The sequence below is a fragment of the Seriola lalandi genome, unplaced genomic scaffold (assembly GCF_002814215.2).
Source record: "Seriola lalandi dorsalis isolate HSWRI2012SDOR001 ecotype SW California unplaced genomic scaffold, Sedor1 jcf7180002054720, whole genome shotgun sequence".
NCBI classification, from domain to species: Eukaryota; Metazoa; Chordata; class Actinopteri; order Carangiformes; family Carangidae; genus Seriola; species Seriola lalandi.
This window is the reverse complement of record NW_019525273.1, coordinates 37,475-43,591: the sequence shown is the minus strand read 5'-3', so window position 1 is coordinate 43,591 and position 6,117 is coordinate 37,475. Positions and strand designations below refer to the sequence as shown.

Below are 6,117 nucleotides of genomic sequence, written 5' to 3'. Positions count from 1 at the left end.
GGGCAAATGTTCCTTCATCACCATAGACACACTGCAGCTGCAACAAATACTCACAACAGCACCAAATGTGGATTAATCCTCCGCTGAAAATAGTCCCCGACAGACGCATCGCTTCCTCCTGTTTGAGTCTTCACTCATCACTGAGCCATTTTTTAATAAACTATATATTTGTAAAGTCTTAAAAGATTATCATCTTCAGTGTGAACCAGGGGGCATTAGTGATCACATGTGAAATGTAACATGTGAAAACATGTTTAAATCACATGTGAAATGTGTGTGTTGATTAAAAAGTATTGATGGGGTTTATTGACAAGAAAAGTTTAGAATAACGTAACGTTAGATGACTCTCTGGTTTCGACTGACTGATCATCTGCTGTGGTCTTAAATATTGATCGTGAGCTGACATTCACAAAAGGGTTTTTTTTTTTAAATGTTGGCACCCAACGAAATTGTTCTTTAAATGATTTTGTTTGTTGTTGTTGTTTATGTCAGTTCACCATTTTCAAAAAAGGTAAATTTCTGTTGTCAGTTCTAAAACACTTAAATTACTGGACTTTGCAAAAATACAATGTTGTTTGGCAGGCTGAAGCTTTTATTTATTATTATTTGTTACTTGTGTATTTTTTTCTTTTGTCTGTTCTCTTTTTAAAAGCATTTATGGTTTTTCACTTGATAGACGACTGCAATGATTATCTCCCCAGAACAGCTGCCTGACACAAAGAACAGTATGAAAAACACCAGGTATCTCCAAATATATCCTTACTCTCTGAAAAACCACTGAATTCAGATGCTCACTAAACACACACAGATAAAAGAAAAAAAAAAAACATATTGACTTAATACTCTGAGCCATTCATCAAACTCAGAGCAGAGAGGTGGCAGCTTGCCACAGCCGGTGAGCAGATCTCAGCAGCATCTCTGCAGGAAAACAGATAATATGACGACTTCATCCATCACAGGTAATGTCAGTAAAAACACAGCAGATCATCCTGCACTCACACTGAGTCAGAGACATGACTGGTCTTTATTTATTTACTTTATGGCTTCAGATAAATCTATTTAGGCTCTTTGTATAAAAAGAATTACCTTTTATCTTCTTGTATTAGAAATCTTAAAGTCATATTTCTGTCTCTGATCGGTGTCGGATTTTTGTGTTTTCTGTCTTGTACAAGTGGAAACCTCCAGGGCTGAAAAATGAAGGCAACACAGAATTGACCAAACCTGCAGTTCCTCTAATGGCCACTAGAGTCCTGGTTCCAACAGTGAGTCAATCCCCATAGACTCCCATGTTAAAATGTCCAACTTTACTGCAGAAATAAACATTTACAGTCTCTAGAGCTAATTTCCTCCTTCATGACACCTGTTTATACACCTGTCTTGTTAGCCTAAATTGTTAACTGGCTAATTAGCCAGCAATTAGCCTTAAGCTAGATGCCCAGCTGTGCTAACAATGCTAACAGGAGCGTATGCTTGCCACCGTTATTAAACCAGTATGTACCGGAGTCTCAGCTCCACACACGCTCCTCCTCTCTGCCCATTTTCGGATTAGCTGGGAGTTAGGAGGCGGAGTCGGACACTGCCAAGATGACGACGGTGGAGCGGCTCACTCTGAGCTTCAAAATCGCTCGTCAGAAACCTGTGAGTGACGTCACAGAGGCTACCTCCGTCTTCATTTACAGTCCGTGGTCTCGTATTGTTTGTCTGTAACTCGTTGTTATTATCAGCTGTGTCGTCCAGGACACTCTTGAAACAGGGAGGTGCAGATAGTGGTGATAGTAGTAGTTTTCTGCAAATCAATGCAACTATCTAATAATCAATAATCAAAATGTATGCAATAATAAGTCTAGTTTATTTGTAAGTTGCAGCTGAAGTTGCTGGGAAACATGAGAAACATTTCTTTTTTGACAATGTTAGATTTTTTGTTTGTTTTTGTTATACTGGGCATTTGTGTGTGTCTAAGTGTGTGTGTCTAAGTGTGTGTGTGTGTGTGTGTGCGTGTGTGTGCGTGTGTGTGTGTGTGTGTGTGTGTGTGTGTGGCCGACAGACAGACTCGGACAGACAGAGGGACCGCCTGTGTGTCCTTGGAGCTTTCTAGCTGCTGTGAGTCAGACTTCAGGAGCTGCAGAGTGTGAGCTGAATTCTGATTCCCACAAAAAAAAAAACTCCCCAGAGGGTCGGAGCGAAGCCCGGCCTCCAACTTAACTAGATTTACCATTATTACCACTTGCTTTTATCCTGGAGTATATTCACTTTTCCTTTTGATATCCTGTTTTTCTTTCTTGTATTGTAATCCTATTTCCTTGCAGTCCTCTGTGCTCTGCTCGGGGATAACTGAAGTTTTCTCTTTCTCTCACAAACATGCTGACCAATTACCTCAAACTGTTTTTAGAAAAGCTTTGATCCAGCAGGAGAAAGCCTCTACGCCACCGGAGAGCTGCATGAGGCGACTGCAAACATCGACAGCTCCAAATGGCAGAAAGAGATAAAATAAAATTTTGCACAAATAAATAAAAAAAAAGCTACCACCAAGAAATATAAAGAGCTAATTTCACCTCTTCTACTGTGTGTCACTGTGAGAGTTACTCTATGTTCATGCTGTGTTAAGGCTTAAAAGAGAAGTATTCTTTGGACGTGTTTGCTTGATTGACAGGTGTGTCATCCTATCACTGGTTGGCTGTTGATCTTTCAGCTCCACTCACGTTTCCTCCAATAATTAAACTTTTTTTCTACCATAATGAAGAAGGAGGAAATGACATCAGAGAAGCAAACCAGTCTCTGCTAAACTTTGGGAAATTTCCACAGCTGGAGAAAACTTGTATCTGGGCCATTTAAACACGATGTTTTAAAGCTGCTTTTTTTTTAACATAAGAAAATGGCGAAACGATAACTCCTCGTATTCAAAATTATGTAATTTACAGTCAGACTAAAACTGAAACTGGTGGGATATATAATCTCTCCAGCACGTTCTGGATCTACCCAGGATGTGCCTGGAATACCTCGAATGAAACACAACTGGGGGCACCCTCCTGGAGCCACCCCTGGGAGAGGAACTCACCGGCGAGTGTCTGACACAGCCCGAGAAATTAAATGGAGCCACCTCCCTCGGGGTCTGAGTGCAATGGTAGTCGGGCAGAAGGCTGGGTCGGCAGCCTGGGCGTGGCTTTTGCAGAAAGACTATATAGAAGTTAGAATAATTTGGTCTCAATAGTTAAAAGTTAACTTCATTTCAAAAGTTCTGACATGGTCACTGTGAGGAGAAGCAGGAAGCAGCAGCTTGTTTCACTAATTCAGTTAAAAAGCTTCAGAAATAAGGTCGAGGACGAGGGAGAAATCCAGTTACTGAGCTGCTGTATGTTTACATGGATTTTACAGTAACCAGGTTACTGCAGATCAAATAAACGCGTCTGATTTCCTGCGTCACCTGATTTGTCAGAGTAACCTGGTTTCACTGACTGATTATCACATTTCACTGCCTGTTCCCTAAAATCTCCGTCTGGTTATTTAGACTTCTGCATGTCCCATGGAAGAAGCAGGGAGTGAATAAATAAACAGATTCATTTCCGTCAGTTCATCCAGGCACAAACAATCCTAAGAGAAAACAGCTGCTGACTCGTCACCGCCTCGTTACCAGCTTCACCTGCGGGCCAGAATCAACAAGCAAGCTCACCTGGAGCAAGTAAACCAGGCTGAATCAGTGCAAATGTCCAATCTTTTACACAAGCTCTGTTTTTTTCAAGCAGCCAGTGGAGAGCAGAGAGGAGGACGGACCGTCTGTCTCAGCTGAGTGGAAAATGAAAGACACCGCGGTCACGTCAGCGAGCGCTTCCCTCTGAGTGAAAGGAGTATTAAAGTTGCAGTGACGAAGGAAATTAAAGTTTGTTCTGCGGGTCTCAGCAGAGACACATTTCTAATCAAAACAGGATTAATAAATAATCACTCAGAGGTTTTTTTTCTAATGCCTAAATTTGGCTCTGTCACTCCCAAATCAAAGCTTTGAAGACAGAAATGCCACATGGGATAAAGCTGGCCGCTCAAACCATTTCACTGAGCAGAGCCGCAGACTGGTAGATACCCATATCCATAAGCCTTTAATAGGAAAAAGTTATAAAAAATAACAATGGCAAATGCAATGTATCCTTGTAAGTAATCATGCTAAATTAGCTAGCTAAATTATTCTATAAAAAAGAAAAAAAACTATGTGTTAAAAAATGACAAAACGTTGCCTTCAAGTGCAAATAACTAAAAGTCCTGTTCTTTTCCTCACAGACCACGTCAGGTGACGGACAGTTGAAGGACTTCAAGGTTTGAGTGGACGTGAATCTCTCCTGGTTGAATCATCAGGACAAAAGGTGAAAAACTGCGAGAGAAAATATCTGCTTCTTTCATAAAAAGTCAAAGGAAGAAGCCTGAGGACATGAAGACTGAAGCTCTCGAGGATCGGTGTGCTCGGAATCAGAGCTTGTGTGCTCAGATAACAGCGAGTGTAAGATAAAGATTAACAGGAGCCTGATAAAACATTCAGGGTATCCTGGTATTTAGAGTCAAACTGACAGAAAATACACGGTTTAGCAGACGCCAAAGTGGAAATAACATCACGACGAAACTGGTTTATTAGAATAATCTAGTTCATGTGTAACCTGAGTGCTGCACAAACAACCTTACGAACTATTTAGATCCATAATATATAAATGCAATATAACAGGGAAAACGTTCTCTTGATAATCTGTCATTCAGGAGGTTGTTTAGTTTTTTTGCTGGGGACACGTTGCCTGAGTTGCGTGTGCGTGGCGCCTGCGTTGCGTGTGCGTGGCGCCTGCGTTGCGTGTGCGTTGCATATGCGTGGTGCCTGCGTTGCGTGTGCGTGGCGGCTGCGACGCTGTACTGTTACGGCTCGCACATGGGTGTGTGCATGTTCACACCAGCTGCGTTGCTGCTACTGCCAGCTATATATGTCTACATAGAGTTTGCAGGCTATTTGGAATTATTTTCATTATTAATTAATTTATTTTTGACAGAAAACGTTAGTAAAATGTCTCTGTCTCCACATGCAGCTGCTAAAACAGTTAAGAAATATAAAATATATTTATATTTTTTCATGTCTGTGTTGTAATCAGGTTCAGCCTGGACAGAGACAACTATAGTGGAAGGTGTCAGTTTTATGTAATGTTGCTGTAATGATGTCAATATGACATCAACTGACTGTTTTTGCTGGGAGACGCGACACCCATGAAAAACAGGCGAGACGCCGAATTCCTGCCAACATCATGTTCAGTGGACAGAAGCTGCAGGAATTGTTATTCTAACAACTGCGTCCATATCACGCCGAGTATGTAGGAAGATGATGTTTAATCTCGCCCAACAACCCGGTAATCCATGTTGCAAGTGCTTTCACCCTCCTGTCACCAAAAATAAAAAAATAATTCCTTTAAAAATTTCCCATTAGATTGCAAGAAAGAAGAAGATGCTCTGATTGGTTGACTGTCAAGACACCACACTGGACTCCTTCCACTGAAGAAACCAAAGATGTAAGCAGCGATTCAGATGTCTGGAGTCAGGCTTGAAAAGAGTATCATCAGAAAAGTTTTTTTTTTTTTTTTTTTTGGACAGAAAAATGCGTCTCAAGATTATTTTCCAGCTTTATAATAGTCTGACAAGTTAGAATAAATGAGAAAGGAATCAGCTGTCAACCTGTCAGCTTCCTGTCACACCGCTTTCACTTCATGTTTAATGGACAAATTTGCCATAAATCCTCCTGCAAATATCTGACAGCATGGTGCTGATATTCAGATCCTACAATCCCTTCATTTTCTGACTTATCAACTTCCTGTCCTACTCACACACACACACACACACACACACACACACACACACACACACACACACACATAGAGAGAGAGTGATCCAATAAAAATATAGCAGATTTCAGGTAAAAACACTCAGAGAAATACAAATCCTGCAAGGTTTGGACGGTGGGTCCAGGTGGGCGGGGCTTGGTGACTGCTTTGTTGTGACATCACAAAGTTCCAGAAGTCCTGACGGCTGGTTTTAAGGCTCAGTTTCTGAATACAGGCTGTGTGCATTTCTCTGTGGACTGAGGCTTTGATACTTTCACAGTAT

The 6,117-nt window shown here is 41.2% G+C and overlaps 1 protein-coding gene across 2 annotated transcripts in view; it reads right to left on the bottom strand.

Moving 5' to 3' along the window:
* bcan (brevican) overlaps window positions 1–6,117 on the bottom strand; it is a 28,369-nt gene that overhangs the window by 16,431 nt on the left and 5,821 nt on the right. The window lies entirely within an intron of this gene.